This window comes from Bos javanicus, chromosome 1 (assembly GCF_032452875.1).
Source record: "Bos javanicus breed banteng chromosome 1, ARS-OSU_banteng_1.0, whole genome shotgun sequence".
NCBI classification, from domain to species: domain Eukaryota; kingdom Metazoa; phylum Chordata; class Mammalia; order Artiodactyla; family Bovidae; genus Bos; species Bos javanicus.
The window spans coordinates 95,430,910-95,456,606 of NC_083868.1; the positions used below are offsets into that span (position 1 = coordinate 95,430,910).

At 39.1% G+C, this 25,697-nt stretch overlaps 1 protein-coding gene across 7 annotated transcripts in view; it reads right to left on the reverse strand.

Moving 5' to 3' along the window:
* The window catches only part of FNDC3B (fibronectin type III domain containing 3B), a 356,072-nt gene that overhangs the window by 294,412 nt on the left and 35,963 nt on the right, over window positions 1-25,697 (reverse strand). The gene's annotated exons all lie outside the window — the stretch shown is intronic.

Genomic DNA, 25,697 nt, shown 5'->3' on the forward strand with positions numbered 1-25,697 from the left:
ACCCAAATCCACATTGGGCACTTCTGACAAAACCCATCAACAGACCACCATGCTCTATGAAAACTTTCATCTGAGATAAGCTTCACAGTCTAACTCTGGTTTCCCAGCTGTGGCATCTTTCCTAGTATTAGGTGTGCCAGAAGACGAATTTGTCTCAAAACATGCCCCCTTCCTCAACCTTCATTTCTGATTAGCCAGAAGAATACTAAAATTTTTTCCTTAATCAGCTCATATAGAACCCAGTCATGCTTATTTATGCAACAACAAACTCAGTTTTGTCGAATTGATGTTATAAAACACTCATGACAAGGATGTGCTCTGAAGCTGTTACTTCAGTCTCGTAGAAGCATCATTGGTGTTTTATTCAGTTTATAATTAAATATGCATTTCAAATATTTCTAACACTTTATTACTAATTTTAGATGTTGGTTCCAATATTTCCTCCTCTCCTATATGGGGGGAGATGGGGTGGTGGAGAAACAAACAAGAATAGTATATGATACACTGAAAATCAGTTTACAAACACGTTTTTTAAAACAAACTATTTCTTTAAGAGTCCACAACTGATGACGTCCTCATAAGCAGCTCTATATTTCACCTGATGGGACTAAACACACCACAAATACCAGGTGTTCCTTAGAACTTACAAGGTACTGAAACAGAAAATTCACATGAAACGATGCTTATAAAGAAACGAATTAGCAGGTGCAAAGACACACCGTGCAAGGGAGTGTCTATCTACTGTTTCAGATTTTAGACCATTACAACAAAATTTTAACATGAATATGCACTTTACTAATTCAGATTGATATTTTTGAAGACTCCAAAATGTGGAATTTTTCAGGAAAAAAAGATTTTTTTCCTTTCTTTTAAGGGAAAAAGAAAAAACAACTGCAGAGATTTGTTTTACTGGATGAAATGGCAATTGGTCTATACAAACTCACATGCAAATGAAGTGAATCTAAATGTTTGAAAGCATGGTACTTGCTTATATTCTAAGCAACCCCTGTGAATAATGACATCATTAATTACACTAATATAATTTGTTAAGAAAATGCAAGGAGGCTGTATTTATTTATTTATTCATTCACTTAGGTTCTGGTTTGTGTAAGACACTCTTTTGTGCTGAAATCATTCAAACTTCAAATTTAAGCAGTCCACTAACAGGCTTTAAAACCTTTCCAGAAAAATAATTTTAAATTTCAACTCTGCTACAAAATGCATGGTCTCCAATTCAATTTTTGTATTTCTCCTCATGCAAAAGCACTAAAGACAAAGTATTTTTCAGTTAACACTATTGAAGGACACAAAGCATAAGATTGAAAAAGACATAAAAACATTTTAGGATTATTACTTCATGAAACCCATTAAAAGAATTTCAGGATCACCCAAGGGCACCCCCATACCAGACTCTGACAACCACTACTCCATGCCAAGCACCTTAGATGTAAAAATGTAAGAAAAATGTAAATTCACTTTCTCGTAGACAAACTTCCCTATTTTATATACTCTATACATCCACAATTCACCTGGCAGGGTCTGAAACAAAGAACAAATTAACCCAAATGAAAAGTATCCGAATTCCAGCATGGACTTTTCTCTCCAGGAGTTTATGTTACACTCTTTAAAGTACTTCGGTGAAACAAATTCATTTGGTAAAGTCTTGATAAGAGAGCAGCAGGCTGGAGGGATAGGAAGTGGATGTTGGGGAGCAGGTACTCCTGGGCTTGGAATGTCAGGAATGTCACATTCGGGACAGAGTGGGACCTGACTCCAATAAATCCGAGCCTGCTGGACGAGGACCGAGTTCATTCTCTCAAGCAGTCACGTTTATGCCCTGGATTCAAAGCAAACCATCAATTCCAAGGAAATAAAGACAAATAATTTTGTGTTGCCATTCCCAAGTAAGACTCTTATCTGCCCTGATCTCCAGACCTTCACTGACTGCTCAGTGAGCCCATGTGAAACCCACAGATGACTTGATCTAGTGTTTTATACAGTCACTGCTTTATTTTCTTTATGCGAAGAGTTGACTCATTGGAAAAGACTCTGATGCTGGGAGGGATTGGGGGCAGGAGGAGAAGGGGACGACAGAGGATGAGATGGCTGGATGGCATCACTGACTCGATGGACGTGAGTCTGTGTGAACTCTGGGAGTTCGTGATGGACAGGGAGGCCTGGGGTGCTGTGATTCATGGGGTCGCAAAGAGGTGGACACGAATGAGCGACTGATCTGATCTGATCTGTTTAGGTCTTCACCAGAGAACCCAAAAGGAGTTTTCCTGACACATAAGGATAACTCTTAAAACAAGAATCTCAAGCTTCAAATATAGACAGAACAGTTCGTGAAAAGGTGACATTCATTTTCCTAGAGCAGCAAGTAAGCAAGATCAAAATATGCCACAGTCAACTGACATACATTCAGCAAACACTGTTAGGTAAGGGGCTTCCCTTTTATTTTTAAAAATAGATGAAGCAAGCATATTAATTTTTCACTGGCCACTATAAATAAATGGAACTACAAAATACTTTCTTTGCAAGGGGATTCTGGCCAGGCGCTGTGAGCCTGACCCCGAGTGGAAAGTGTATTTACGTTGCGGAGAGGCCGCATTGTGTGCTGGTGGGAAACCACTTCTCACAAACCTCCCATTCAAGGGAGGCCTCCACAATAGGTACTCACACAGGAAGCAGGCCTCACCAAGAGCACCTCAGACTGTTCCAGAGAGAACTTTCCGAGGCAGGCGACGGTAAATGCCATGTTCACAGGCCCCAACTGCCTACACTTCAGGGTCAACAAAGCTGGTGTTGTCCACAATCAAGCCCCCAGGTTCTTCCCAAGGTTAAAGGGAAGCAGTTGACAAGTACATTTCATTTTGTAGCTAATCTCTCAGGGTATCACTTTGTTTTAAAAAAAGTCACAAGGACAGGACATTTGCTTTTCTCAAAAAAACTGGAAAATACTCCTAAGAAGCTATTGCTTTTCAAAACTAATGAAAGGTGTTAGTACTTAATAAGCAATTTAAAAGAAATCAAAATTTTATCAGTCATTTATCTCTATTGAAAATTAGGGTTCCTTAAATACTGACCATTTTGCTTAACTGCCAAAGCAAAAAAATAATTATTTTAACATCTCAAATGGGAAAGTGGGCACTGTCAGCATCGTATCAATGACTTCTGCACAAGTATGTGAGGAAACAAAGATAATGGTGACACATGCCATCATATCAATCATCTGCTAGTTGAAAAATGAAATAAACAAGTAAGTTTCATAAATTTGTGGGCCCAGTCACTAAGTTGTGTCTGAGTCTTTGCAACCCCATGGACTGCAGCCTACCAGGCTCCTCTGTCCATGGAATTTCCCAGGCAAGAATACTGGAGTGGATTGCCATTTCCTCCTCCAGGGGATCTTCCAGACCAAGGGATCAAACCTGCATCTCCTGCAATGGCAGGTGAACCACTGAGCCTTCATCAGTTTGACTTTTTTCTCCCTACTACTACTACTAAGTCACTTCAGTCGTGTCCGACTCTGTGCGACCCCATAGACGGCAGCCCAACAGGCTCCCCCATCCCTGGGATTCTCCAGGCAAGAACACTGGAGTGGGTTGCCATTTCCTTCTCCAATGCATCAAAGTGAAAAGTGAAAGTGAAGTCACTCAGTCGTATCCGACTCTTAGCGACCCCTGGACTGCAGCCTACCAGGCTCCTCCATCCATGGGATTTTCCAGGCAAAAGTACTGGAGTGGGGTGCCATTGCCTTCTTCTCTTCTTCTTCTTCTTCTTCTTTTTTTCTCCCTACCTTAGCTTTAAAACACACACACAATTCAGTTCTTTCAAAAATGTTGATTAAATTCTCAATACCCCATTTCTCAACCTGCTAAAGAGAAGTAACAGCTGCTTCCTACAGGAGTATTCTTAGGTCATTAAATAATTTAATGATATTGGGCAAGGGGCAACTCTCCTCTGGCTTGCTTTTCTCATTTCTCTAATTAGGGAACAGAACTCCATGATCACGGTCCCTGGATCCTGTTAGATCAAGCTCTAACAACTTGTCAGTTTGGGTACAGCAACAAAGAATATCACCATTAGCACATCTCAAGGGTTGATAGGAAGTCTAATACTTAAGGCAGTCACCGTAAAATGAAAAGGATCTGTACCCATAAATACTACTTACAAACTTCAGGAAGTCACTACTGCAGCATGGAAAGAGTAAACCAGAAATATTATATGGAGATGTTCATAACAATATTCAGTGGAGTGTACAGGGTATATATGTACACATAACTGCTTATAGGACTGTAATGAAATAAAACCAAAATGTTAACAATGTTTAACCACTGGATAATGAAATGAGTTATATTTTTTCTTTTATATTTATATTTGAGCATCTATAATTTGTATAATCGTAAAAGTTAACTTTTATAAACCCATTTAATTCAATCTAAGTTGCACCATGTGACTGCTTACATTTTTGTGATGAAGTATTTCCAAATTAATGTACAAATATACAAATAAAGACCTAAAAGACATGATTCAGCCAACTCTCCCAAAAGGAACTTCCACCATTCGGCCTGGACTGTGTGGAACACAGTCGATGAAAGAACGTCTGTGGTTAAGTAATAGATTGATTTGGTAACATTTACAAAACCAGCCCTGAGGTCATGCTTGCTGAGTAATCCCTAAGATTAGGCATGCTCACTAGGACCAACAGTTTTTTTGTTTTATTTTTTTTAAGGGAGGAAGGGAAAGCAGGTTCCCCAGTCTTCTTACCTTTTTTAGATAACAAGCACTCCAAAAAATCTTTAAACTGCCAAAATAAATCAAAATTTCTAGGTGGAGAAGTCTCCGTCAATCAAATGAGACCCAGCAAGTCTCAAGATAAACTAATAATAGCAATCTGTTACACACTTACTTAGCTGTGCCTACTATGCTAGTCCCTAACTAGCACAAAGGACTTCAAAAACTCCAGCTATGAAAAGAACAGGGTGGGGCCAGAGTTCCCTCAGGGCTGGCAGGCTTCATTCTCAGTGGAAAAGTAACTACCCATTCTTATCTTCGTGGTTTCTCCCTACTGGTGCACCCTCCCTCATCCGAAACCTAAAAATATTTGTCCTGTGTTTTAATCCCCACATCCCCATATATTATATACTACATGTTCACTCTAGGAATCTGGAACTACAGAAAAACAGGGCGAAGGTTTCTATTCACCTAGAAACATCCACTGTTAAAAAGGTGATGTGTTTCGTTTCAATTTCTTCTATCCATATGAAACCTATAAAGTTAGAGGGCTATAGTTTACACACGATAGACCTGCCTATTTTTCATTTCTGATATTTCATGATCATAACACTGACAACTTTTAAAAAATAAAGAACTGGTTCCTAACTAACATTTTCAGAGAATGTGGCAAAGTCTTCTTCAGGGTCCTGGACCTTAGCATAAAGCAAGGGAATAACCATGTATTCAACTGAGAAGATCAATGTGTATTAAAGGCATAATTTCTTTCTATCTGACATCAGGTTATAATGATACAACACTCTTAGATTATGTGTAAGTATTTACATAGAATTATCAAGTGAATGGTCCCCATACAATACTGTAAGTTCAAATTTGTGTTTCTATGTTTCCGGGGAAAAAGTTTTGCTTTACACAATGAAAGATTATGCTGCCAATTGTAAACGGGATTTGAAATCAACCTGCTAACAAAGGAAGATGTACAAAATACACTGTTTATCGGGAAATAACAACATAGAGGAATAATAGGTTAACCAACAGAAGGTCTATGCTGTAGTCCAACTTCTGCAAAACTAGGAATATGTTTTTCACAGACAACAGAAATGAAAGACTATCTACCAAAGTGCTCACAGTGACGATGGTTAGGCAGGTAGGATGACGGCTTCCCTGGTGGCTCAGACAGTAAAGAATTCACCTGAAATGCACAAGACTTGGATTTGATTGCTGGGTTGGGAAGATCCCCTGGAGAAGGGAAAAGCTATCCATCCATTCCAGTATTTTGGGGCTTCCCTGGTGGCTCAGACAGTTAAGAATCCATCTGAAATGTGGGCGACCTGGGTTCAGTCCCTGGGTTGGGAAGATCCTCTGGAGGAGGGCACAGCAACCCACTCCAGTATTCTTGCCTGGAGAATCCACGTGGACAGAGGAGCCTGGTGAGCTACAATGCATAGGGTTGCAAAGAGTTGGACACGACTGAGCAAGTAAGCACAGCACAGGTAGGATGAAGAATTTATCAATACATTCTGACCTTTATTTTTTAAGAGATACTTTTGCTAAGGACAAAAATGTATATAGAACACAGACCACTTTACAGGCAATCTCATATTTGTCAAAGAAGCCAATGGAATAATGAGAAACAGATAATGGACATTTGGCCAATGAAAATCCTATTATACAAAACACACTTCTAAGACTTCCTGAGAAGGGTCACTGATGGTAGCAGCTCCACCTTCTAAATTGGTACAGTGGCTCACAGGTGTGGCTTGCCCTCACCCTGGGCACAGCTGGGCCGACCCGCAGGGATGGTGCGGCCTTGGCTCTAGAAACTATTTTCAGTTTCAAGATACACCACAGAATCCTGAATCTAAAAAGGAACCTTGAAAAGTTCAGTCTGACACAGGCTTGCACAATATTTAAACATCCCTAATTGACCACAGGCTTCAAAATACCATAACCCAGCATTTTTTTTAATTATCCTATATCCTTCAGTTAGTTATCCCGGATTTCCTCTTTCAAAACAGTCGGTGAAAACACATTTATTTGGAAAAACAGGATGATAGGAATAGATAAGGTCAGAATTAGACAAAACCATGTCTGAGTCAGTTAAAAATATAAAGTGTTGAATATTTTAAATCACCACTATTGAAAGGATTCTTTAATAAAATTTTGTTCCTCTGACTCTTACACTCCTGACTAGCAGGGCCAGGGTCCTAATTGAGGAGTTAAATCACTTCTAGATTCTGGAAATATCTGGAACCATCTTATCCTGCCTACCATCTCTCTCTCATCTCCCCTTTCTGTCCACTCTAACCTGCACACACATACCATGTAATTCATTCCGACACATATCACTCTCATTGGGCCACCACTCACTTTCACAAACCAGGGATTCTTTAAGCAGAAGCCAGAGCAGCCTTCCTGAGAGATGTAGAATGAGGGACTGGACACTGTGGAAGCAGGAGTTTCCCTGAGCTAACTGCTCCAGGTCTGACACAGGAAATACTGCAACAGAATCAGGTGGGGTGCTTGTTTAGAAACGTTAATTCCTCATGAATGTTCATGGCAGCATTGTTCATAAATGCCAAGAACAGGAGAAACAACCCAAACGTTTATCGACTTCAAGATAAATAAATATGGTATACCTACACAATGGGAAATTATTTGGCAATAAAAAGGAATGAGGTACTGACACATGACAGAACATGAATTAACCTTGAAAATACTATGCAGAGGGGAAAAAGCCAGTCCCAGAGGGCCACGTATGGTATAGCTTCTTTTTATGAAATGTCCAGCACAGGTGAATTTTTAGAGACAGAAAGTAGATTGGTGGTTGCCTGGAGCTTGGGCAGGGTGGGTAAGGGTGGGGGTGGGCATGGCAGAGTGACTCCTAATAGGTTTCTTTCAGAAGGTACAAAAATGTGCTAGAATTTGATAATGTTGGTAACTGTACAATCTTGCCAATATGCTAAAATACATATATATTGAAATTGACATCTTGAATGAGTAAACTGTATGATGTGAATTTTTTCTCAATAAAGCTGTTTAAAAATCCAGATCCTTCAATTCCACCTCAGAACTACTAAATCAGAATCCCCAGGATTCCGTCGACCTGGATATCTTCCCTCTGAATAAGAGCAGGTGATGTGCATTTTCAGAAAAGTCCTAAAATACACTATACCATGTCTTAGATCTTTCCTAACGCTATATATAGAGGCTAGGTATCATATTCTGTAGCTCAAAAACACTTTTCAGGCCAAAAAAATCCTCTACAGTCTCCTGCCTATATAAATGTATTTCCTTCTCTGTCCACACAACGCTCCCTCCCACCAGTGTCACGACTCCCCAGGAGCGTGTGATGGCTGAAACTGTGCATCATGTTCCTCTCCTCCTCTTTCCTAGGACATTTACCTTTGGCCCAAGCCTTCAGTTCAGTCCAGTCGCCTAGTCGTGTGTGACTCTTCGCAACCCCATGGACTGCAGCATGCCAGGCATCCCCGTCCAAGGCTTATCTGCTGCTTAATGCTACCTCAAGGTTACTCCAGTTTACAGTGACTTCCACTAAGAGCTCTTTGGGGCTTCCTACCCTCAAGTGTGAAAGGAGAGTGATGGACTGCTCGACTTTCTCCCATATCTGGTAGTTGAGCCTCGCTGAAGACTCAAGAGACACTCTAGGCAAGCAAATTTTCCTCATTTACTTATTACCTCCAAATAATGTGTTTTGGGCAAACTTCTCCCTGACCTGATGTATCAGGAAGTTAAATAACAACTTAAGGAAGATTTTTTTTAAGGCGAGAGCATATGCACCTGTTAAAAGGTTCTCAGGATACTGGTATAGGACCCTGGCATGTGGTAGTGGCTCAGATATTTGATGCATTCCTTGATACTCAAGAAGTTACTTCTTTAGCTTCAGTCTATTCAGACTTCTAGGTTTGCTGAAGTATCTACAAAGATCTTCCACATACAGGAGATTTACACTCTGTACTGCTCCTGTTTGACATATGAAGGTTGCTGTTCTTCTTTGCCAAGAGGACACAATCAACCCTTATCAGAGAGACCTGTAATATGTGTTGGTCTTTCTGCCAGTGATGATGGCTTATGAAAGCATTTGAAAGAAGAGTTGTTAAGGTTAGAGGTGCATTCCATGGTCATGAAATGAACAAAGATAACTGGCCCATCTTGTGATTAAGCTGCATTCTTATTTTCTGAAGCAGTAAAAAGTCATTCATCACTGCCCCCCAAACCACATACACAGCACAATGTTAGCGAAACGCCAGAGCACTCCAGCTGACGTTCCTGGAAGCGACACAGTTTTGAAAATTGCTCTTCAGTGACTACTTGTGTCAAGATGAATAAACAAAAATTTCACATGTGTTAAAATAAAAGCCTATTATTTGAAGAAGCTAACAACTTTTGTGTTACATTTTATCAGTACAAAATGCATTCCTATATTTCTGGTAACTGTAGTGACAAAGCTTCATAAACCTGAAATTTAGATGCTCCAAAACAAATATACATAAACACATACATATATGTATACATACATGCATAGATATATACTCTTTAGAAAAAGCACTAGGAGATTACAGAACCCATAATCCTATAATGCCTATTTCTAAATCTATAAAATATCAGACTCCTGTAATATGTAATAATTTTTTTCAGATGTTTACAAATTAAGGGAAAATGTATACCTCTTCTTCAAACTGTACTGTCTTTTCACATGTTAATATTATACAAAAGCTTGGTAATTCAAAATTGAGTAAAATCCCATCTATATATACATATATAATTTATATATAATTTATATATATATATAAATATATATGAAGCATCTGCAACAACAAATATAAATGCAGTTAAAACCTGCAACAGCATTGCCAAGTGAAACTCCTACCTGCTCTACTTAACAGATGAGACATGCTTGTACCTCTAACAATTGCTACTTCAAAAAAAAAAATTTTCCCATGGATGGACCTCAAGATTACCATACTGAGCGAAATAAATCAGACAGAGAAAAACAAATGTTATATGATATTGCTGATATGTGGAATCCTAAAAAAAGGTACAAATGAACATATCCACCAGACAGAGTCACAAATGTAGAAAACAAACTTATGGTTACCAGGGGGTAAGGCTAGGGGGAGGGATAAATTGGGAGATTGGGATTGACATAAACACACTACTATATATATGAAAAAGTGAAAGCATTAGTCACTCAGCTGTGTCTGCCTCTGTGATCCCATGAATTGTAGACTGCCAGGCTCCTCTGTCCATGGAATTCTCTAGGCAAGAATACTGGAGTAGGTTGCCATTCCCTTTTCCAGGGGATCTTCCCAACCCAGGGATCAAATCCACATCTCCTGTGTTGGCAGACGAATTCTTTACCATCTGAGCCACAAGGGAATAGATAACTAATAAGGACTTACTGCAGAACACAGGGAACTCTATTCAGTACTCTCTAATGGCCTATATGGGAAAACAATCTAAAAACGAGTGGATATATGTATAATTGATTCACTTTGCTGTATACTTGAAACTATCAACATTGTAAATCAACTATACTCCAACAAAATTTTAAAAATATTTTCCCGAGTTCTTCAGAAGAATTTTATTTTATTCTACTGTGTTGCCCCAACCCCTTAACCCCAGTCTTATTTTAGTAAATTATTTCCCAAATTCTTCATAGCATTGAAGAGAATACTAAAATGAAAACTTAAATTAGCTCTATTATTTTCAGTATCCAGATAAAATAAGGTAAAGAATGGTTTAGTTTTAATCTTGTGAGCTGGAGCCTAAGTGAGGATATCCCTTCAGTTTATTTTCACAATCCCATCATGTTAGATGAGAAAACAAAGTGCTAAGGAGTACTACCCTGGAGAATCAGAAAACCTGGGTTATTCTGATTCCACCAAGAACTCTGTGTGTGTTCTAAGAACAAATCCTTCTCCAGCTCCTTAACAGGTGCTATTTGGTGAGAACCCTGGCTTTTTTCTCAAGGCCACTCAAAGTGATTTGGTACTTGCCTGGATTACAGTGTTGAGAAAGCCTCACTGCCCCAGGCCAGTGAGAGCTGAGAGATGGCTACCAATGTAGTGAGATTTAAAAACTGAGGAGATCCATGCCACACATTTGCCATCCTTTGTGCACCAAGGATCCCCCCACTCAATTGTTCCCAATCAGAACCCAAGTAGTAGAAAAGAGAACACTACATCCAGTGCTGGACAAGCTTCCAGACGGAACCCTGGTCTCCACCTCTATTTTGTTCAACATTTCAAAGACAATAGTAATGTCTGAGAATTTTAAATCGTCTGTTAAAAATTTTAATCAACACCTAATAATTAAGAGATTAAAATAAAGCACACCGACTCAACTTATTTAACAGACAGTCGCATCTGACAGATTACCACAATCAGAGCACTACTACAAATGAATACATGTTGAAATCATATGTATGACTGAAGTGAGATAAAGGTGAGTAGACAGATCTGGAAATTTCTTCCCTCAGTTTTCAAACATTTATTGGGTGTCTTATGTGCCTGGCACTGTGCAAACACTAGAAATACGGTTTTACACATTTGCCTAACTTTGTAAATGAACGAAGATTTCAAAAAAAAAAACCTTCAAATAATGAGAGTGAGATTTCTCAAACCTCCATGTCCTTGATCTTTACAAAACAGTCTTATTGGAATCTTTTTTTTTTTTTTTTAACGGTCCAAGACCCTTCTGTCAAGGTATTAAGATATTGCTATGATTGAAATTATAATCTGGAAGCATCATACTGCTGAGGGTTCAGTAAATCTGACATTCAACTTGTGAGTGGTGTGTGTCACCATCTACCCACTACCTTCAATCAACTGAGGATTCAGGCCTGACCATCAAAGGGAAATCCCCCAACCTCGGCAGAGGCTGTGCCGCGCTGCTGCCTGCTTCCAGCGCTCACTAAAGAATTCTTACTGTTTTTTCCTGGGGTCTAAGCAATTCTGTCTTGCCCCAATCATATACTGTGCTCCTATAACGTACATTCTGAAACACGTTTTCAATACATTCTGAAAGATGTGTTCATACATTCTTGATTCATAGATTTCATTCAGAAATGAGAATTCAAAAAGGAGATAATTTGTCCTAATTTTTACTCTACAAAATCCTATGGGTATTAGTTACTCTGAGTTTAAAAAGCTCACAGCACACTGAAAATCCTACTTATTCAAAACTAATTCTGTGAAATTCAACACCACGACCAGTCAGTTCTCTCTCAATGCCTTTTCTGTCCATAAGAGAGCTAATTTCCCTATCACTTAAACCAGAACCCTGAATATTATTTGGCCATTGTCTATGCATCTTAAAAGTCTTATTGCTGGATACATGAATAAAAATAGTTCTTTTTTATACCCTTTACACAAGCTACTTGTTTTAAGCATCACATATCCTTAGGAGAATGCCTTCAACACAAACAATGAGATTGCACTTGTACAGCTACCTTTTGTAGAATTTACTTTTAAAATGATTTCTAAATGATCAATTATATTTCAAAACATACTTGTGAAGACTCAATTTTGAAAATTTGCTGCATGTACACTATTGATATATTTCAATTTTTTAAAGCATTTCACAAGGAATTCTAGCACTGTACACGCTGCCTGAAATCTACATGATATGAGAAAAGAGGATCTCAGTGGCAATCTAGAGACTTGGTTTAATTTGTTTTATTACAAATACCAGCTGTGTGACTTGAGTGTCTCCAAGCCTTCATTTATCTGCAACGTGATGTGGCTGGACTAGATTATCTGCAAATTTCCTTACAATTCTAAATTCTGCGATCCTAACACAGCATTTCACTAATTTGGGATGAGAGTCACAAATAAAGTACCACTTAAAAGATATTTCCCCAGGACCTCCCTTGGTCCAGTGGTTAAGAATACACCTGCCAATGCAGGTAACACAGGTTTAAACCCTGGTCTGGGAAGATCCCACATGTCTCAGAGCAACGAAGCCCATGCGCCGCAACTACGAGGCCACACCCTGCAACTACCGAGGCCCTGGCACCTAGAGCCCGTGCTCTGCAATGAAAGAGGCCACCTCAGTGAGCAGCCTGCACACCACGACAAAGAGCAGCCACTGCTTGCTGCACTAGAAAGCACAAGTGCAGCAACAAAGACCCAGCACAACTCAAATATTTTCCCTAGAAAGCACTTTTTTTAACCACGTTACCTTTAAAGAAAAATTACAATAGCCATATAACACTCATTCATGTCACACCTTGTATGATACCCATTTTTAGACTGCAGACTTCTCAGGAACTAGATGTGGCAAGCACTTCCCTGGTTCTAATTAATTCCCTGAAAATGTGAATGGCTGAGGTGATAAATGGTAAAAGCTTCAAGAGCCAAAGGCAGAAGTGAATATACTATGTTACTCTTCCTGCTATCTGTGGACTACGATGTGTCCTGTAGATCCCTGAATGAGGTCAACCCAGGGCTCTCAAAGTCTCCTGCAGCCCTCCTGAGGTACAAAAAGATTACAAATGGAGAGTCATTTAATTCTTGTAGCCCCTGGCAAATACCAAAGATTCCAAATCATATTTTTATATCAGCATAAACTTTTCCACCATGAGAGTTTCATTTCCCTCCGAGCATGTTACAACCTATACTAGTTTCAAAAACACAACCTCAGCATTTACATTTTGCAATGCAATTTTTAAGGGTGTTTTTTTTTCTTTTTTTCTTTTTTTTAACATCAGCAGCACCTTTAATTAGGACTATCTAATCCAATTCCTTATTTTTTTAGAGGTCACAGCATTGATTAAGAGTCAGGTCTCCTGCCTCTCAAATCGCTTCAAATTTCTACATTTTGTTCTACCTAAGTTCATACAGGAAAACTAACCAAGTTATACACTCTTTACAACACCCACACACATATACACCCACTCTAACTTACTAAACTCCAAAATGTTCATTATTCCACTGTGTTTCCCCTAGTCCATCAGGTTCTCTGCAAAGTCCCAAACCAGGCAAGTAATGAAGCTCTCAGAGAAAACAAGTGTTACCTACACTTCGTAAGTCTCCAAAAGAACAACAGCACAAGGAAAAGACAACCACACCTAAAATGGTCATTTACAATCCAGGCATGATAAGTTATGTGTCTTAACTAGAAGCATATGACCTGAAAAACAGGAAATCAATATAGATCTATTTGTTCTCCAAATAAAAGAAAGACCACTCAAAACTATCCTCTACGTTCCATCTGGATTCTACACTAAATTTTAACCATGTCACTGCCTGACATCCCTGGAAGCGGCCTGATAAAAATGTAATTGCAAGTCTAATAAAAGGGGAGGGGAAACATTTACACCTATACAGAAACAGGAACCAAGTACATGTAGTATCTTTTTTTCTAAATCCAGCCAGATGATAATTTCCAAAGTATACACCATGGAACAAATATTTTGCTTCATGCTAACATGCCTTATGTGAAAAAGGAACGCTATCAAGTTAAGTCTGAAAACTGCATTGAATAGCTAGAGGTTCTTTAATGCTGGATTTCAAGAATATGTACTGAGAATGAGTACAACTTTACCCAAGGGCTGGTGTTTTATCAGATAATGATCTTTTGGTAACACTGCTCTAGCTACTTAGTAATTTTCAACTCTCCTAATGAAATTATATGAAATTCTACTTTATACAGATTATCTAATGATATGTAAGTAACATCTCACCTAGTTTCTCCACCTGAGAACTTAGCCCAATCTTTAGGTAAAGAGTCAAAAGAAGGCTGGATCTAATGGTTAATCCTATGCAATTCCTGAGTCTAAAGCCTGCACAATCTTAATTGCCCATACAATGCCCAAATATAAGCCACATTTCCACATTAAAGATGTTTTGAAACTGTCTAGTTGTTTTGAATTCCTCTAGGAAGAGAAAGCCATTTCTTCTTCCTATTAAAAGGGATCCAAAGCTCAATTTTTCAAGTCTTTAAGGTAACAACAAATCTAAAACATTCACTTTTCCTGGATGAAAGGAAATCACTTTTTCCAAACAACAAAATGCTTTCTAAATCTTTTGTATTTCCTGCCAATATTAGAAGCAGGAATTAAAAAAATCTCCTCAGGAGACAGGAAATAGTACAAATAGAGAACACACACCTTTAGGGCCCTTCTAATGCTGTACCTGAACACACAGCAATGTGGCCATGCACTTCCAACATTTAAACGAATTACGCATCTGTAGTTCAACAAAGGAAGCGTTTTTTCCCCAGACTCGCATTCCATGCTGCCACTTGTACAGTCAAAACAGTGAAGTTCATTCCTCCAAGTCTGAAGCACTTTCTTCCCTGTTGCATATTATGAGCACTCACAGCTAAAGTCATAAAAACTAGAAAGAGGTAGAGGTTTTAAATAATCATAACATCAAGGAACTGTTGATGCCCAAATGGCTACAAGAGCCAAGAAGGGAATGTCAACGAGCAAAGTGGTTTACCTTCCTTGCTTCTTGTTTTGGAAACATGGCCATGAATAAATAATTCATATTTACATTTTTATTTTAAAAATTAAAGTATGCACATGATGGCAAAAAACAACTGACAGCCTCAGTATCTAGTGATGGAGACCTCTGCAAGTAGAGCAGACACCTCTTCTCAACACGGAGCTGACACCAAGCTTACAACCTTCACTACCGTGCAAGAACACAGGTCCATGTTGCCAGGTTTTCAAGAGAAAGCAGAAACCTTCTTTTATGGGAAATCCCTTCATTTTCAAAAGCTGCCTCCAAATTTTAAAAAACATTGTGCACGCCACATCTCCCAGCCCAGTTTAAAAATTCAATCTCACCCTATCAGATGAAACAATTGGCATTATCCAGAGATGTCCAATCATTTGCCCAAAGCTGGAAATATTATCTAAACTCAGTCTCATCAATTTATAGTACTAGGTATATAACATACCACATGTTGATTGACTTAATCACCAAACTTACTGTGGGCCTACTAGGGGTTAGATGCTGTTCCAGACCAGTAATTCACCAGAGCACAGGAGAAACAAAAGGCAAAAACCCCTTGCTCTGATGGAGTTTACATTCTAGAAAGGAGAAACTTTGGTCTCATTGGAAAAGACCCTAATGGTGTGAAAAACTGAGGGCAAGAGGAGAAGGGGGCGACAGAGGATGAGATGGTTGGATGGCATCTCTGACTCAATGGACACAAGTTTGAGCAAACTCATGGAGATAGTAATGGTCAGAGAAGCCTGGCGCACTGCAGTTCACAGGGTCGCAAAGAGTCAGACACGACTTAGCAACTGAACAACAACAAAGGAGAAACAATGATCATACAAGTTAGGTAGTAGTGTGTAAGACAGTGATACTCTTATATCGCTGTGTGTTTAAAAACACACACACACATGAAAGAAGAGCAGGTCAAGTAGAATGAAGGGTACTACAGAACTAGTCTCATGTCTTATGAAGGTTTTCGTTGGGGCCAAAATCTTTCCTAAGTAGGGAGAAGCCTAACACAACTCACATATAACCAATGCACAAATTACCTTGTGTATGCCTGTTTCCTTATTCACAAAATAAAGATACTGTTTACCTGGCCTAGCTAATCCCCATTATTGTAAGACAATCTTCAGTTACTACTTGAGAAAAGTGAATTTATAATATTTTAATATTATATTTATGATGCAGTAGTGTGATTATTTCTAGACATTCAGAATACCTCTTAAACATCCTAAGCACTTATTAGATTCTAATCCTTCAAAAGGAAAAAGCAGCCACTAAAATCATTAACATTTCCTCTCCCCTCTAATGTTGACTGATCCAAAGGCCATAGAAGTATAGCAACCACTATGAATTCTGAGCTACAGTGTGGTGAAATGTAGAAAACTTTTATTTTTTTATGCCACCTGATGCAAAGAACTGACTCATTAGCAAAGACTGAAGGCAAAAGGAGAAGGGGGCGGCAGAGGATGAGATGGTTCGATAGCATCACTGACTCAATGGACATAAAACTGAGCAAACTCCAGGAGACAGCGGAAAACAGGAGCACAGCATGCTGCAGTCCACCAGCCACAAAGAGTCGGACGTGACTTAGTGACTGAGCAACAACTGGGCGGTGGCAGGGGCGTGGGGAGGGGGTGGGGGCGGGGGGGGGGGGGCAAGGTTTATTTTAAATAAAAAAGTACAATGAACTTTCCTAATAATAATAATATTTTAAAACCATTAAGGCCACAGTGCAGTGAAGAAACAGATCTAAACCTAGGCCTGGGTCCACATGGCACCCACTTTCATTTCACAAAAGATGTCAAGGATTTAACAGTGTAGAAACAAGATTTATAATCCCTGATGATTTGCTTGTGATTTAATATGAACTGACCACGTCCATAAGTATCATAACAAGATGTCAATTTACAGAAGAAATAAAGTTCTTCATATTTCCCTCCCTTTTTCATTCTCCTGATTATCTAGCAATTACCATTTTCTCTTATTTTGAATTTGCTTCCTAACAGCTAATATCTTTTACTCTCTGTGAGGTTGCTAGCAATGCATTTTATTGGATCATCTTTACTTTCTAGCACATAAATGGACAGAAAGTACAGGACATTATCACTGTGAGACACTCTCCATCAGTCTCCGGTGCTCCTCTATGTCCTGCCAGGTATGCTAAAAGGCGAAGCCCAGACTGTTTTCTGTCCAGGCTATTGCTCAAAGTTCTGTTTGCAATGAACGACCTTGACAGATAGGATAATGGCTCTCCTCTAGACAAAGCGCAAGTTCACTCACTGCATGCTACAAAAGTAGTGGATTCCCCAAGTAAAGTGTCCCTAAGCAGAAACACAGTGGCTCAGCAGTAAATAATCTGCCTGCCAATGCAGGAGACTTGGGTTCGATCCCTGTGTCGGGGAAGATCCCCTGGAGAAGGAAATGGCAGCCCACTCCAAGATTCTTGCCTGGGAAATTCCATGGACAGAGGAGCCCTGTGGGCTACAGTCCACGAAGTTACAAAACAGTCAGACACGACTTGGCAACTAAACAACAAGAACACAACAGCAGAAACCCCATCTCACTGTGCACAACCCCATCTGGATGCTCCGCATCACTCACGTGGGACTTGGGGGCAAGGAGGAACTGATACAAGTACTGGAGCTCATGCTGTTTGGTACACCCTTGGCTGCGGTCCCTTGTCTTCTGACAACATTGGTAAAACAGTAGCGGGGTCACTATTATCTTGAGGCAAAATCAAACCCCAGACTCAACAATGTCAAATCAAGTTGAAGAATCACACATTTACTCAGATATGTCATTCTTGGTAAGCTTATATACAACACTTGCAAATCCTCAGACCCTAAATGCATGGCTAATTTCTTCTGTGCTGTATCACTGATGTACACAAACATAAACACACACTACAATAGAATATCCCACTCCGTATTAGGTTTCAGAACTAGTTAATAAGCTCCAATGGAATCCATCTGTCACTAATTCAAGACCTCCTACTTCTAAATGAAGTTAATCAGAGAGCTACATCTGGATGTGAACCTGGTGTTTCCAATCAAGTTTTCCATCCTTTCCCCCTCTGCACAGGAAAGCAGAGTAAGTTCTAGGCAGAGTCCTAAAAGTCCAGATTAAATCACACGTCTCTGGGCCTGAATCTGTTTACCCATAAAGCAAGAGGGCTGGACCACAGGGACTCGTCTCTTTTTCCAGTTAGAATTCCGATGATTCTACTTTCAGCCTATACATGGGTGGAACATTCCTTGCTGCTTTGTTCAATGCTGGAGAGGTTTATGAAGTGTGGTCCTGCTGAAAAGCTGGAGAATGAACTAGATGTCCTCTCAAGATGCCTTCTGGCCCTATAATCCCATGATGTGCTTATAATGGAATTTGGCTATCCTTATAATTAGAAATGTAGCCTGCTGGTCACACATCTGGATCAGATAAATCTGCACAAATAGCATTTCACCAGAAGCAGAAATGCCAAGCATATAACAGCTGTGTTGTTACATCAGCCTTGCAAATAACAAGGAATACTATTTATCCGTAGAAAGCAAATGACTTTCGGCAGACAGGGATAAAGCTGATTTCATTCAAATTACTTTGGGGTGGGAGACATGTTTATAAAAGAAAAAAATATATGTTGGTTAGACTTTCAAATTTACAAGATCAGTACAGGAAAGAATTCCCATACGTAAAAGACCACAAATGCCAAAACACTACTTCCTTACTTCCTGCCATCCTAGTTAATGATGAGTTTCTTGTTATTGAACTTTTGTAAATGTTAATAGGCTCCTCTGACTTGCATGTCAACATATCACAAGAAGCCATGAACCTAATCCACAATTAAGTATTATCAAGTGTCAAATGTACTCTGGGAATATTCATATCCATAGAAAATAAATGTGCTTCAAGTTAACAATTAATTTCACTCAACCAATGTGCTAGATAATATGAAACAGGAGGAAATTATTTTCCTTAAAAGCAATAAACACTCTTCCTAGCCAATTAGGTAAGCATTAACCACCTTACACTTTGAAGCTCATTTCTTAAACCCCAAAACTTAATGTGCTGATCTATTTGCTCTGAGGAACAACTGACAAAAGGCATGACTAATGGCAAACAGGTATGAATACAAAATCTGTCACCTATTACCAACCTTTACCAACACAACTGCTCGGTCTTCTAATTTGCAATACTGTTAATAATTTTATTTTCCCCATTCAAAAGTGTATTCAGCTTGTGGGCGATAATGGAGGTTCGTCAATAGTTACAAACGTAATACGCTCGTGGGGGACACTGATAACGGAGGAGGCTGTGCATGTGTGGGGGCAGAGAAGTACATGGGAAATCTCTATACCTTCTGCTCAGTTTTGCTGTGAACCTAAAACTGTTCTAATAAAGTCTTTAAAAATGTATTCAATATAATATATAGACTTTAAAAGATAGAAAGTAACTTTCATATCAAGTAAATGCCCTACATTGAAATGTGTATATGAAATAAGATCCTTAGATTTTAATGTATAAAATGTTAACACGCAGTAAGTCACTTTAAATATAATCACTTTTCATATACAAATTTTTAAAAATCCACAATGTTAGTATAATTACCATTACCTCAAAAATCCAGACTTAAGTTTTGTACCACATAAAGAAAAAATAGAGAACAAAGAAAGCAAGCTAACCAAGACAAAAAACAACAACAACACAAAAACCAGAGTTACATTTCTGATGGATGGAGAAAATAGTGATGACTGGAAAGGTAAATTAAGACAAAAGCAAATTTACATGGTTCTTAAAGGGGAGAATCCAAAAGGTAATCAGACTCTTTCTTCACATTTTCTAATATTAACTGAAAACTACTAGTAACAATCAGTCTTTGAATGAATCATGAAAGGAGCACAGGGATTAAAAAAAAGTTGACTAACTAAATGATTCTTTGGAAGAATATAATGTCACAACTTTCAATCTTTATATATCAATTTTTAAGCTTAAAGCCTTAGACTAAAATGATACCCTGTGATGGTCAGCTAATTGATTTTCTCAAGAATGTTAATCAACTATTTCCAAACACTGGGAAACAACTTAGGCAATGGAAATTCGCAACCAATTCTAATTCCTAAGGAAGTCACTATAAAAAATGACTTAATACTTCAAAACCCCTAGCAGAGAACCTAACAGATGCATTATATTTTATGTGCAACCACCGAGTAGCCCTAATACATACAACCAAAAAGAGATTCATAGTGTAAATCTTCTTTGGGGCCCAGAAGACTTTGACTAAGTAAATATCAACTCTCAACCTGTGATGGGCTTATCAATGAACCACCATCAAAACACAGGTGAGAGCAAGGCCTTCTGGCTTTATGCCAAAGTGAAACATCAGATGGGCAGCTTCCATCCCTTCAAGGATACTGCCAAAACTTCTAAGGTTTGAAAGGATATCTCCAACCTGAAGGATGGGAACTCTCAGGATAAGGTAACAGCTGAGCCACACTCCACTTCTAAAGTCAACTCAGGAAACACCTCACCTTCCAAAGCCCTGGATGCAAGGCAATTAATGAAAATGGGGAGACCCCCCCCATTTTAAAATAATTCTTTCAGGTAATTGAATGTCATTGGCAATTAGGAGTGAAATATGAGCTTTTTATAAGGTAAACCTTGTTGGGAATGCCCTGGCGGTCCAGTGGTTAGGACTTGGCTTTCATTGATAGACTTGATTCCTGGTCAGGGAACTAAGATCCCACAAGCCATGCAGCATAGCCAGAAAAAGATAAATCTTATTTTTCTGTTTTGATTTTTTTCCATACTTCTGTTTTCTTGATTTAGGGGTTTAAATAAACAGATTCCTAATACATATGTTTTAAAAATAATGACTTACCAATCTTTTTCTCTTTCTCTATCCTCTATTATTTTAATATTATTCTTTTGTTTTATTTAGGCTTTGTGATTTCAGACTTAGAACCAAGCATTTGAGATTTCTGCACAGCCACACAGGATTTCAGTTACCAAGGCTGCCAGATCAACAGCTAGCCCAGCAGTACAAAAATCCACTCTCTTTTTTCAAAGAAATAGATTTTCTGCCTCCACACTTTCCATTTCCAGGAACAATACTTCTCTCATGATAAGGAGAGACCCAAAAAACAAGGAGCCACATTGATCAGAGCTCAGCCTCACTCCCATCCCTCACACACACCTCACTTTTAAAAATGCTCTGGGTCCTACCTTTCCTTAGTAGAAGTTAAATTTCATCATCTTAAAGGATACCGACAATTTCCCAGATCGTAGCTGTCCAGGCATTACCTACCATCTCCACAAGCAGCGCTAAAGTAAGACTTCTACAATGGCTATACGGGAATATTCCCCAGATGCCTCTGTTTTGGTGGTAAAAATGTCCTGACTCCAAAATTTCTTTCCAACTACCTGAAGTCTTTTGTATCACTATCTGCCCAATTGACTTATCCAGTTCTTCCTAGTCTCTCTTTCGATAAAATCAGGAGGAGTACCTGGAGTTCTAGCTACCCACCCCCCACCTCCAGTAAACTATGCCCCCCCCTTCCCCGCTCCAGTAAACTATCCCCGCCCCCGCCTCCCCCGCCAAAGGAGAACAGCAGATATGGAAGGAGGCAGAGACCTGCTCAGGACTTCACCAGGTCTGAGGGCCTTGCAGCTCCTACAACTCAATACAGATTTCACCCCAATCAGCGAAGGACATGGGATACTGAGGCCTCATTTCAGATTCTAACCATATAGTTTAACAACATGACACTTTTAGTTCTTAATATAAGAAACTAGTCATTTCTTCCTAATTCTACTACCTAGAATTAGGTAGTAGATGTTGATTTAACAAATGTCAATCCTGGCCAAGAGTCTACAGCACACAATTTCTACAGGTATCTCAAAGATTGTTAAAATACCTACCTCAGAGCTTAACCAAAAAAGTGGGGAGGGGTAGTCTGTGTTATCCCCTGTATGGGTGTGTCAAGAGACGGTCAGGCAAACACATTCCCAAGGCAATCGTGTGACACTCACCAGGAGAACACCCTATAAAAGGCTGCCTTACAGGACCCTCTAGAACTTTAATGTGAACTATCTCCCCCTCATTTTAGGAAATGCTCCTCAACCCAGTGAGCACAAGAAGGACGCCTGGGTGGCAGCCGGCAGAAAGCTATCATTAAAGTCAAAAGCATTTTGTGCAGATTGCCTTCAACCAAAGGCACCAGGGTTTTCATCTGCTGCAAACCAAATGCTTCAGTATTTTTAAATATTTACCTCAATCAACCTTGTTTCAAAGAAACCAGGATGAAGAGACGAGGTAGACTTCTTCACAATCTAAAATGCACCATTTCCAAACAAACAACAAGTGAATACTTTCTACAGACGTTGTCATACTAGTCAAATGGTTCCTCTAGCCTTCTTCTCATGCACATGGACCTACCTTCCATTAGTGGACACCTGTGCTCGTCTTCCCAAACCCCAATATTTCATTGGCATGGCAATATTACAGAATTACAGTATTACAATATACAATATAACAGAATTACAGTAAGATAGTACGTGCTGAGAGAGGGTATCACAAGGCAGACAGACTGAAACCATGATCACAGAACACCAGCCAATCTGATCACATGGACCACAGGCTTGTCTAACTCAACGAAACTAACCCATGCTGTGTAGGGCCACCCAAGACAGCCAGGTCATGGTGGAGAGGTCTGACAGAATGTGGTCCACTGGAGAAGGGAATGGCAAACCACTTCAGTATTCTTGCCTCGAGAACCCCGTGAACAGTATGAAAAGGCAAGAAGATAGGACACTGAAAGATGAACTCTCTAGGTCAGTAGGTGCCCAATATGCTAGTGGAGATCAGTGGAGAAATAACTCCAGAAAGAATGAAGGGACAGAGCCAAAGCAAAAACAACACCCAGTTGCAGTCCATGGGGTTGCAAAGAGTCAGACACGACTGAGCGACTGAACTGAACTGAATTACAGAATAGCTACTTTCACAGATCTTAAGTACACAGGGAGCGTACATTTTAAGAATTAGTATAAAGTGTCACCTCATGCTAAGGAATGTCAAGTGGAAGTTCACAAAGAGCTTAAAATAGATCTGATTTGCATGTTTGCCTGAAATCATCTAATTAGACATGTTCTTTTCTGTGTATTTTGTTTAGATTACTATTTTTGATTTTGAGGCATCATTTTACTCTGAAGATGAAAATATGACTTTAAGGTGACTTTAATACAAGTTGTCCAAATACTTTTTCAGTCCACCTTTGAGAACTCAATACTAGGCAGCTTACAAAGTATTCAAGTTTTCTTCTTGGCGGGGGTGGGGTGGGGGGAATGAAGCATCTCTATAGTGAGAGTCTTTCTACATGAGATCATAGTAAAGAATTCATTAATTCTCTCTCGGACAAGTACACTGGAGGCCAACATCTTTGTTCAGAGAAGGGAGACAGCATTCATCAATTAAGGGCAGTATTGTTCTAGGGCTTTGTTTATAAATCCAGCATACATGGCCATCTGTTAACTTAGAAAGCTTTAATTGATATTTTTTTTTTTTTTCAAATTTTAATTTCAGATATACACATGCTCCCCATCCTGAACCCTCCTCCCTCCCAACCTCCCTTTAATTGATATTTATGTAGTTCAGAATAAAGTAAAGGAAGAGGCCTGTGTGAAAATGCCACCCCATAAACATTTTCACACCCTGGATCAATACAATACTATTCTGACGGAGTTAATGTCATGTTGAAGGCTTGCTCCCATGCTCTTTCTCTAAACTTTAGTTTCTCAAGTTAGAAATATATTTACAGTCTTCTACAAAAATTCCTAATTTGTTAATTTTTCAAATGGGAAGAAGAAATTCTGACTAAAGGTGAATAAATTGCAACTTCACCTATGCAATTTTTCTTAACTCTCCAGATTCCTTATGTTACATTCAACTTAGAACAGACATGATCTTTTTTACCACTCCATTTCTGTCTACTTCAAATTCTAGGTCTCCAAGTATTTGTTCTTCATTTTATTTACCTATAATCATATTCAAGGTGTACTTAAATGGCTTGATCACCAGTTAATACACAGCTTCGTATATGCAGATTTTAACTCGAATACAAACTTTGAAGACAAGAATCACATTTTTACTCATTTCATCCATTCAAAGCTCTTCCCCACTGACCCCCATCCTGAATAAATTACTTTATATACAGCAGACATTTTAGTTAACTTTTTAACTATAAACTAAATTTGTCCATGCCAAAGTCACTCTAGAAATAGTTACAATTTTATTTAAAAATACTTCATTGTCCCCCCAAATTAAAGACCCCTCTTGATGTCTTTGTGACATGAATGGAATTCGCAGGCTTTCATCAATATTAAAGAAGCGTTCAATGTTCCTAAAGCCACTCTGAAACTCATCAAAAATAAGTCAGTATCCTTGTGCTTTGATACCCTTTTAAAACTCTCTAATTTTGACTTAACTTTTTTGTTTTAGAGAATTAACATTTTTTAAAGCTTCATACATATACTGCCTCCCTAGAAGTGAACGTTTCAACTTTGCCGAGATGTGCACTCAAGTTGAAAGGCAGGAAGAGCTCACAATTCAGAAGGGAAATACCTAACAAGCATGCAACAGCCATAAAAGACCACATGCAACCGGGCACTGAAGGAGAGCTCTATGGGCAAGGGCCTGGCTGCAATTCACCCTCACACTCCTAGCAGGCAGCACCATTCTCTACAACCACGCTCTCTGAAAGCAAAGACTGGGGTGCTGCTCCCTGTTGTATCCCCAAACACCAAGAAGAGTCCTAACACAGAGCAGCGTTCAGTGAATGTGTGGAATAAATATTTGTAGAAAAAAATGTGTGACACAGAGTAGACATTAGTAGGAAAGGAAGTAGAAGGAAGGATTGGCATAGTTGAAATTTTATTTTGAGACTGTACTTCCTGTGTTCACCATGATTTTAAGAGTGACACAAACTCTAAATATCTAGGGACAACTGACCATGATGGTGGTGAGTCAAAACATCAAATCACACAAGGAAAAGCTCTGAACACTGGGGACCTGCAGCTGCGGAAGAGAAGGTAGTACTAAAGGCAGACGAGCTGGCTAGAGCTGAGTCTGAGGGGTTGTCACATGAAAGAAGAAAACGAACTTGTTCTAGGGTTGCTGTGGAGTTGCATGTTTTGAACTATGGCGCATATAACCAATTTAGTGGGTCACTGGCATTCCTTTAGGTAAAACAGAATAGTATAGAATTGGGTCACAAAGATTAAAGGCAAAGTATTGATTCGATTCTGGTATATATATTTAAAATTTTCGTGTATTTACTGGACTATAAGGCAAAATGTATCTCAACATGCATGCCAGTCAAAATTTGTGGAAAAACAGTGCCCAGTTTTCACCATGATAACTTGGGTTCAATATAAACATGAGAGATGTTCAACAACAACAAAAAAATTAACTGATTACTTCTTAAACTGTTAGTG